Source organism: Hyla sarda, unplaced genomic scaffold (genome assembly GCF_029499605.1).
Source record: "Hyla sarda isolate aHylSar1 unplaced genomic scaffold, aHylSar1.hap1 scaffold_867, whole genome shotgun sequence".
In the NCBI taxonomy this organism is placed as follows: Eukaryota; Metazoa; Chordata; class Amphibia; order Anura; family Hylidae; genus Hyla; species Hyla sarda.
This window is the reverse complement of record NW_026610895.1, coordinates 125,437-136,020: the sequence shown is the minus strand read 5'-3', so window position 1 is coordinate 136,020 and position 10,584 is coordinate 125,437. Positions and strand designations below refer to the sequence as shown.

At 45.6% G+C, this 10,584-nt stretch overlaps 1 long non-coding RNA gene across 1 annotated transcript; it reads right to left on the bottom strand.

The window, feature by feature from the left end:
• Nucleotides 1-1,069: 1,069 nt before the first annotated feature.
• Nucleotides 1,070-1,675, bottom strand: LOC130348161 (uncharacterized). The gene is made up of 3 exons (XR_008885941.1): nucleotides 1,546-1,675; nucleotides 1,279-1,443; nucleotides 1,070-1,175 (listed from the first exon to the last, which is right to left on the bottom strand). It is a non-coding gene; the product is annotated as an uncharacterized LOC130348161 (long non-coding RNA).
• Nucleotides 1,676-10,584: the final 8,909 nt, after the last annotated feature.

Genomic DNA, 10,584 nt, shown 5'->3' with positions numbered 1-10,584 from the left:
CCAGGTATTGCAGGGGGACCCCCCACGATCAGCTCCTTATCCCATAAACCATGGATAGGGGATAAGTTAATTTTTGCCATAGTTTTCCTTTAATTGGCCAGAACACACCCAAAATCGGTCCCAGCCAAATATTGCTTTGTGTCCTGTCATTTCTCCCAGCTGTTCTTTTTCTACCTGCTTGTAAGGCATGCCTACACTCTCTAATTCCTTAAAGTGGTACTCCGCCCCTAGATATCTTATCCCCTACCTTAAGGATAGGACAAAAGATGACTGATCACTGGGACCCCCGCAATCTTCATGCAGCACCCGGCGTTCCAAATAATATATTTAGAACTCTGGGTTCTCGTGGTGCGGGTCGTGACCTCACGCCACCACACCCTTTCCATTTATGTCTATGGGAGGTGGTGTGATGTCACAAGAAGGTGTGGCATGATGTCACGAATCCCACCACAGGAACCAGTGAGCTAAACATAATATTTAGAATTTTGGTTGCTGCATGGAGATTGCTGGGGTCCCAGCAGCAGGATCCCATTGATCAGACATCTTATCCCCTATCCTTTACATAGGGGATAAGATATCTATACCCCTTTAAGGGACAGTTCATGTACCCAAAAGTTGATCCTTTGCAACCGTATGACCCCTAGCAAGTTCCCTGCATGAGTCCCATTCATCAGAAAAAGGCTTGTGCATGGAACTTGCTGGGTGTTCTACGTTTGCCTCATAAACTGCACCACCCAGCACCAGTTGCCTCTCTCTGCACCACATTATGCAGATCGTGCAGGAGAGCAGCTTTGGTCATCCATGTTTTGCTAACTCTATTTTCACACACAGAAATAAATAAATGAGTCGAACAAGTCAAAGAACAGTTTAAAAAAAGGGGAACTTTATTTATTATTTATTAAAATGTTTGTGTAGGGGATTTTTTGTAACCTCCCATCACTCACAAAGAGCGTACAGTAACTAATACTCAGGACAGGAAAAACCTCCAGAGGGGAGGAAACCTGTAGGGAATCCATGGCTACTGTATGGCCCTTCCTCTGGGCATACTAAAGGAGGTTACCTCTATAATTTGGGCAAATGTTTCTGTGTATGTGCATGATTCCTAGGCCTGTGCCTTCATCCAACGTCTTGCTGTAGGTCCCGAAATGCTACTCCATGTCCTGGAAATAGTGCATCTAAGATAGGGGACAAAAAAAGATAGATTATTTACATGTTTATCATAGAAATACACATGGAACTGCAATAAAGACCTTTTGGACAAAACAATGTAACACTTACCAGTCACAGTCATGTGCATGACTTTGCATTCCCGTGTCCCTACACAGTGTCCAGCACCGGCCCCTCACTGATGAACAGGACCAGTGTTATTTCTGGGGCTATGCCTTCATCCAACGTCTTGCTGTAGGTCCGGAAATGCTACTCCATGTCCTGGAGATAGTGCATCTAAGATAAGAAAAAAAAAAGATAAATTATTTACATGTTTATCATAGAAATACACATGGAACTGCACTAAAGATCTTTTGGACACAACAATGTAACACTTACCAGTCACAGTCATGTGTATGACTTTGCATTCCCGCGTCCCTACACAGTGTCCAGCACCGGCCCCTCACTGATGGAGAATGAACAGGAGCAGTGTTATTTCTGCTCAGTGCTGCTCTTTGGTGGACAATGGTTATGACATCACATGTGTGACACACTGTTACCTCCTGGGAGTTCTATTTCAGTAGTGCTGCTCTCTGATTGGCTGAAAATCAAAAAAGCTTTCTAATATATTCTGTATGACTGTTATCTAAGGTTTTTGACAAATTTTATTAAAATGGCGCCACTCCCTGTGGGTGTGTTATATTTGTTTCTCCTAACCAGACATTCTGTATATGTAATATCATTTGGTGGCCCCAACAGCCTGCGCCCATAGGTTTCTTACATAGATCAATGCTACTCCGGTAGGCTCAATGAGCAGCGCTGGCCGCCGGGACGTCTGACGAGTGACGTCCCTGACGTTGCGGTCTGGAGCGAAGGATGTCACTAGTCAGACGTCCCAGCAGCCATTGATTTAAAGTGGTCGTGGCTCCTGCTGCCAGTTCCAGATCAGACACCATGGCCCTAGATTGACATACTGCAAAACCGATCCCTTGTGGCTGCCCACCTGTTGCAAAACTACAACTCTCAGCCTTTGGCTGTCAGGGCATGCTGGGAGTTGTAGCTTTGCAATAGCTGGACAGACGTCTGTCGAAAGGGGGGAAAAAGCACCAGAAATAAAGCAATGTGGGCTTTGAAAAACACCATTTATATGTTGTTTTTAATCACAGCCTAAGCCTAGGAACAAACACAATTCTTGTTTGATGTTTTGTTTTTTTTATGCAAAAAAAAACAAACATCAAAATCTTCCCCCTCATTTCTTTTCTCAGCTATCTTTGTGTTATTTTTGCTAAAAGCACTGCGGGCCGGGGGCGGGGGGGGGGGGGGGGGAAGGTGGAGGGGTTGTCTTAGAGATTTATCAAAACCAGGGAAGAGGGAAAGTGGACCAGTTGCCCATAGCAACCAATCAGGTAGTTTCTTTCATTTTTAAAAAGGCCTCTGAAAAGTGAAAGAAGTGATCTGATTGGTTGCTATGGGCAACTGGTCCACTTGACCTCTGCACAGGTTTTCATACATCTGTCCCAATGTGTATTATTATTATCATCATCATCATCATTATTATTATTATGGGAAGTGTTTTTTCTTTAGTGTTTTTTTTTTCCCTCTGGCCTTTCTCTTTACAAGTCATGTGATTCTTTCATCATTTGACTGAAGGATTTCTAAAAAAAAAAATTGTGAGAAAATACCCCCCCCCCCCCCAAAAAAAAAAACATGCTCTCGGCATCCCACAGATTTGATAGCCTAAAAACACCATAAAAGGATGAAGAAACCCCCATTAGTGTCTGGTGTTTCATATTACCCTATTGATTCCAACCTAACATGTGCCCGCAGCGAGCATGGTGTTTTTTATGACAAACACGCCAAGTGTAATCCCAGCTGAAATGAATGTTTTCACAATAGGTGTGAACAGGCTGCAGGCTGTGCTAGATATATTTGCATAGTTGCGGCATACAGCACGTGCAGCATTTATGTGGCGGCTTTCCGCTGGCATATATGGCTTTCTGTGCTGGTGAATGCAGCGGGCACTTACTGGTGTTTTTTTCCTAGCTGCACAGTTTTGCACCACAACCACTCCGGCTGGGACCAGGCTGACCGATCTAATGACCAAGATGCCGCAGTGAACGGCTTTCTTTCTGTGAAAGTTCTGGCGAACTACAATGCTCAGAAGAGGAGGAGCGCCATTGAGCTTTTGGAAAGAGAATTAGTTTGGAATGGTCAGGGCCATGTGCGTTTACAAAGCCCCCCGTGGTACCAGAACAGTGGACCCCCCCACATGTGACCCCATTTTGGAAACTACACCCCTCACAGAATTTAATAAGGGGTGCAGTGAGTATTTACACCCCACAGATCTTTGGAACAGTGGGCTGTGCAAATGAAAAATTTAATTTTTCATTTTTACGGACCACTGTTCCAAAAATCTGTCAGACACCTGTGGGGGTAAATTCTCAATGTACCCCTTATTACATTATGTGGCGGGTGTAGTTTCCAAAATGGGGTCACATGTGTCGAGGGGTCCATTGTTCTGGCACTATGGGGGCTTTGTAAACACATGTGGCCTTCAATTCCGGACAAATTTTCTCTACAAAATCCCAATGGCGCTCCTTCTCTTCGGAGCATTGTAGTTCGACCGCAGAGCACTTTAAATTCACATATGGGGTATGTTCTTACTCAGAAGAGATGGGGTTACAAATTTGGGGGAAGCTTTTTTCCTATTTACCCTTGTGAAAATGAAAAATTTAGGGTAACACCAGCATTTTAGTGAAAAAAATGCTGTGGGGTGTTCAGGCTCATTATACCCCTTGTCACGTTCGGTGAGGGGTGTAGTTTCCAAAATGGGGTCACATATGGGTATTTTTATTTTTTTTGCGTTTGTCAGAACCGCTGTACAATCAGCCACCCCTGTGCAAATCACCAATTTAGGCCTCAAATGTACATGTACATCTCATTCCTGAGCCTTGTTGTGAGCCCGCAGAGCATTTTACGCTCACATCTGGGGTATTTCCTTACTCAGGAGAAATTGCATTACAAATTTTGGGGGTCTTTTTTTCCTTTTACCGCTTGTGGAAATAAAAAGTATGGGGCAATACAAGCATGTTAGTGTAAACATTTTTATTTTTTTACACTAACAGGCTGGTGTAGCCCCCAACTTTTCCTTTTCACAAGCGGTAAAGGGAAAAAAAGACCCCAAAAATTTGTAGTGCAATTTCTCCCGAGTACGGAGATACCCCATATGTGGCCCTAAACTGTTTCCTTGAAATACGACAGGGCTCCTAAGTGAGAGAGCGCCATGCGCATTTGAGGACTAAATTAGGGATTGCACAGAGGTGGACATAGGGGTATTCTACGCCAGTGAATCCTAAACAGGGTGCCTCCAGCTTTTGCTAAACTCCCAGCATGCCTGGACAGTCAGTGGCTGTCCAGAAATGCTGGGAGCTGTTGTTTTGCAACAGCTGGAGGCTCCATTTTGGAAACCCTGCCGTACAAGACGTTTTTAATTTTTTATTGGGGGGGGGGGGGACAGTGTAAGGGGGTGTATATGCAGTGTTTTACCCTTTATTATGTGTTAGTGTAGTGTAGTGTTTTTAGGGTAAATTCACACTGGCGTGTTACGGTTAATTTCCCGCTAGGAGTTTGCGCTGCGGGGAAAAATTTTAAGTAGGAAATTTACTGTAAACCTGTTCGTGTGAATGTACCCTGTACATTCACATGGGGGGCAAACCTCCAGCTGTTTCAAAACTACAACTCCCAGCATGTACTGACAGACCGTGCATGCTGGGAGTTGTACTTTTGCAACAGCTGGAGGCACACTGGTTGGAAAACCTTCAGTTAGGTTATGTTACCTAACTCAGTATTTTCCAACCAGTGTGCCTCCAGCTGTTGCAAAACTACAACTCCCAGCATGTACTAATCACCGAAGGGCATGCTGGGAGATGTAGTTATGCAACAGCTTGAGATACCCAACTACAATTCCCAGCATGCCGAGACAGCTGTTTGCTTTCTGGGCATGCTGGGGATTGCAGTTTTGCAACATCTGGAGAGCTACAGTTTTTTGACCACTGCACAGTGATCTCCAAACTGTGGACCTCCAGAGGTTGCAAAACTACAACTTCCAGCATGCCCAGACAACAAACAGCTATGTGGGCATACTCGGAGTTGTAGTTTTGCAAGATCTGGAGGGATATAGGTTAGAGACCACTGTATAGTGGTCTCAAATTGCAGCCCTCCAGCTGTTGCAAAACTACATATTCCAGCATGCCCAAACAGCTGTCTGGGCATGCTGGGAGTTGTAGTTTTGCAACATCTGGAGGGCTACAGTTAGAGACCACAGTCTCAGACTGTAGCCCTCCAGATCAACTTACCGGCTTCCATACCATCCCGGGAGCCGTCCTCTTCAGAAGCAAGTGACGGGTAAGTGGACGTCGGCGCCCGGTCCCCTTTGGTTCCCCGTTCTGCCCCGCCTATTGTGGGTGGACAAGACGGGGAAAATGAAAGTTAACCCCCCCGCCCCCGGTCTGCTATTGGTCGTCCCCTCTGACGATCAATAGCAGACCAATAGCAGGGATAGGAGGGGTGGCAACCCTGCCACCCCACTCCTATGCCTACAGGGGGATCGTGGGTGTCTTAGACAACCGCGATCTCCCTTCTATTTCGGGTCACCGGGTCACAATAGACCCGTATGACCCGGAATCGGCGCAAATCACAAGTGTGAATTCACTTGCGATTTGCGCCGATCACCGATGGGGGGGGTCATCACAAATGCACCCCTGGGCATTTGTGCGGGGTGCCTGCTGATTCATATCAGCAGTCACCCCGGCCCGGTCCCCGTCCGGCGCGCGGCGGGGACTGAAATTCCCACGGGCGTATGGATACGCCCTGGGTCCTTAAGTACCAGGACGTCAAAGCTTATCCATACGCCCTAGGTCCTTAAGTGGTTAAACACTAACCTTGAGGTTAGGGAAATTTGCCAGATTTGTAAATTATTTCTATTTAACCCCTTAAGGACACATGACGTTCTCATACGTCTCCATTTCCGAGTCCTTAAGGACACATGACGTATGAGAACGTCATGTGTTTTACCGGCCCCCCGCAACCATCTGGAGCGGAGCCGGTCCCCGATGCCTGCTGAAATCGTTCAGCAGGCATCGGGGCATATCGCCCAGGGGGGTCATTATGACCCCCCATGTCGGCGATGGCCGCAGATCGCTGGACAATTCAGTCCAGCGATCTGCGGCGGATTCCGGGTCAATCGGGTCTCCAGTGACCCGGTGACCCGGAATTATTGGCTGATCGGGGCCGTCAGAGACGGCCCCGATCAGCCAGAGCCAGCAGGGGTGAGGTGGCACTGGTGCCACCTCACGATCGCCCTGATTCGTCGGCCGGATTACCGGCCGACCAATCAGGGCGCCTGCTGCGAGTGTCACTCCCGCAACCCGCTCCGCCCCTCTTCCGGAGGACGTGAGCGGGTGCGGGACGTGCACCCCGGGTGCTGGGGACCCCGATCCCCGGCGCCCCTGTTGGGATCGGGGCCCCAGGAGCAGCGGCGGCGGCGGAGACGACGAGGGACTGACCTGTGCGGCGAGGATCGTTGGAGGTGAGTGACAGCCTCCTGCTGTTGCTTAGCAACAGCTCCCAGCATGCAACAAGGGCATGCTGGGAGCTGTAGTTATGCAACAGCAGGAGGCAGACCACCACAACTCCCAGCATGCCCTTATGGGCATGCTGGGACTTGTAGTTTTGCAACAGCTGGAGGCACATTCTTTCTATGGAAAAGTGTACCTTCAGCTGTTGTGTAACTACAACTCCCAGCTTGCACAATCAGCTAAAGTGCATGCTGGGAGTTGTAGTGGTGCATCTGGTGGTTGCATAACTACAACTCCCAGCATGCCCGTTGGCTGTCGGTGACTGCTGAGAGTTGTAGTTTTGCAACAGCTGAAGGCACACTGAGTTAAGTAGCAAACCAGTGTGTCTCCAGCTGTTGCATAACTACAATCCCCAGCATCCCCAGCCAAAGTAGTATGCCTCCAGCTGTTGCATAACTACAACACCCAGCATGCCCTTCCGCTGTCCGTACATGCTGGGGGTTGTAGCTTTTGCAACAGCTGAAGGCACACTGGTTGCAAAACACTGAGTTTGTTACCAAACTCGGTGTTTCACAACCAGTGTGCCTCCAGCTGTTGCAAAACTACAACTCCCAGCATGCACTGATAGACCGTACATGCTGGGAGTTGTAGTTTTGCAACAGCTGGATGTCCCCCCCCCCCCCCAATGTGAACGTACAGGGTACACTCACATGGGCGGAGGATTACAGTAAGTATCCGGCTGCAAGTTTGAGGTGCGGCAAAATTTCTGCCGCAGCTCAAACTGCCAGCGAGAAACTACTGTGAACCCCCCCGCCCGTGCGACTGTACCCTAAAAACACTACACTACACTAACACAAAATAAAATAAAAAGTAAAAAAACACTACATATGCACATACCCCTACACAGCCCCCCTCCCCTCCCCAATAAAAATGAAAAACATCTGGTACGTCACTGTTTCCAAAACGGAGCCTCCAGCGGTTGCAAAACTACAACTCACAGCATGCACTGATAGACCGTACATGCTGGGAGTTGTAGTTTTGCAACAGCTGGATGTTCCCCCCCCCCCCCCCAATGTGAACGTACAGGGTACACTCACATGGGCGGAGGATTACTGTAAGTATCCGGCTGCAAGTTTGAGCTGCGTCAAATTTTCTGCCGTAGCTCAAACTGCCAGCAAGAAACTACTGTGAACTCCCGCCCGTGCGACTGTACCCTAAAAACACTACACTACACTACACTAACACAAAATAAAATAAAAAGTAAAAAACACTACATATACACATACCCCTACACAGCCCCCCTCCCCAATAAAAATGAAAAACGTCTGGTACGCCACTGTTTCCAAAACGGAGCCTCCAGCTGTTGCAAAACAACTACTCCCAGTATTGCCAGATAGCCGTTGACTGTCCAGGCATGCTGGGAGTTTTACAACAGCTGGAGGCACCCTGTTTGGGAATCACTGGCGTAGAATACCCCTATGTCCACCCCTATGCAAGTCCCTAATTTAGGCCTCAAATGCGCATGGCGCTCTCACTTTGGAGCCCTGTCGTATTTCAAGGCAACAGTTTAGGGCACATATGGGGTATCGCCGTACTCGGGAGAAATTGGGCTTCAAATTTTGGGGGGTATTTTCTGCTATTACCCTTTTAAAAAATGTAAAATTTTTGGGAAAACAAGCATTTTAGGTAAAAAAAATATATATTTTTTTACATATGCAAAAGTCGTGAAACACCTGTAGGGTATTAAGGTTCAAATTACCCCTTGTTACGTTCCCCGAGGGGTCTAGTTTCCAAAATAGTATGCCATGTGTTTTTTTTTTTTTCTGTCCTGGCACCATAGGGGCTTCCTAAATGCGGCATGCCCCCAGAGCAAAATTCACTTTCAAAAAGCCAAATGTGACTCCTTCTCTTCTGAGACCTGTAGTGCGCCAGCAGAGCACTTTTCACACCCATATGGGGTGTTTTCTGAATCGGGAGAAATTGGGCTTCAAATTTTGGGGGGTATTTTCTGCTATTACCCTTTTTAAAATTGTAAAAATTTTGGGAAACCAAGCATTTTAGGTAAAAAAAATATATATTTTTTTACATATGCAAAAGTCGTGAAACACCTGTAGGGCATTAAGGTTCACATTACCCCTTGTTACGTTCCCCGAGGGGTCTAGTTTCCAAAATGGTATGCCATGTGTTTTTTTTTATGCTGTCCTGGCACCATAGGGGCTTCCTAAATGCGGCATGCCCCCAGAGCAAAATTTGCTTTAAAAAAGCCAAATGTTACTCCTTCTCTTCTGAGACCTGTAGTGAGCCAGCAGAGCACTTTTCACCCCCATATGGGGTGTTTTCTGAATCGGGAGAAATTGGGCTTCAAATTTTGAGGGGTATTTTCCGCTATTACCCTTTTTAAAAATGTAAACATTTTGGGAAAACAAGCATTTTAGGTAAAAACATTTTTTTTTTTTTTACATATGCAAAAGTCGTGAAACACCTGTAGGGCATTAAGGTTCACGTTACCCCTTGTTACGTTCCCCAAGGGGTCTAGTTTCCAAAATGGTATGCCATGGTTTTTTTTTTTTGCTGTTCTGGCACCATAGGGGCTTCCTAAATGCGGCATGCCCCCAGAGCAAAATTTGCTTTCAAAAAGCCAAATGTGACTCCTTCTCTTCTGAGACCTGTAGTGCACCAGCAGAGCACTTTTCACCCCCATGCGAGGTGTTTTCTGTATCGGGAGAAATTGAGCTTCAAATTTTGGGGGGTATTTTCTGCTATTACCTTTTTTAAAAATGTAAAATTTTTGGGAAACCAAGCATTTTAGGTAAAAAAAATATATATATTTTTTTTACATATGCAAAAGTCGTGAATCACCTGTAGGGTATTAAGGTTCACATTACCCCTTGTTACATTCCCTGAGGGGTCTAGTTTCCAAAATGGTATGCCATGTGTTTTTTTTTTGCTGTCCTGGCACCATAGGGGCTTCCTAAATGCGGCATGCCCCCCAAAAACCATTTGTCGCTCCTTCCCTTCTGAGCCCTCTACTGGGCCCGCCGAACAATTAACATAGACATATGAGGTATGTCCTTACTCGAGAGAAATTGGGTTTCAAATACAAGTAAAAATTTTCTCCTTTTTATCCCTTGCAAAAATTAAAAAATTGGGTCTACAAGAACATGCGAGTGTAAAAAATGAAGATTTTTAATTTTCTCCTTCACTTTGCTGCTATTCCTGTGAAACACCTAAAGGGTTAATACACTTACTGAATGTTTTTTTGAATACTTTAGGGGGTGTAGTTTTTATAATGGGGTCTTTTATGGGGTATTTCTAATATGAAGACCCTTCAAATCCACTTCAAAACTGAACTGGTCCCTGAAAAATAGTGAGTTTGAAAATTTTGTGAAAAATTTCAAAATTGCTACTGAACTTTGAAGCCCTATGGTGTCTTCCAAAAGTAAAAACTCATAAATGTTATGATGCAAACATAAAGTAGACATATTGTATATGTGAACCCAAAAAAAATATATTTTGAATATCCATTTTCCTTACAAGCAGAGAGCTTCAAAGTTAGAAAAATGCAAAATTTTCTTTTTTTTCATCAAATTTTGGGATTTTTCACCAAGAAAGGATGCAAGTTACCATAAAATTTTACCACTAAGTTAAAGTAGAATATGTCACGAAAAAACAATCTCGGAATCAGAATGATAACTAAAAGTATTCCAGAGTTATTAATGTTTAAAGTGACAGTGGTCAGAATTGCAAAAAACGCTCCGGTCCTTAAGGTATAAAATGGCCTGGTCCTTAAGGGGTTAAAAATCTTAATCCTTCCAATACTTATCAGCTGCTGTAATCTACAGAGGAAGTTATTTTCTTTTTG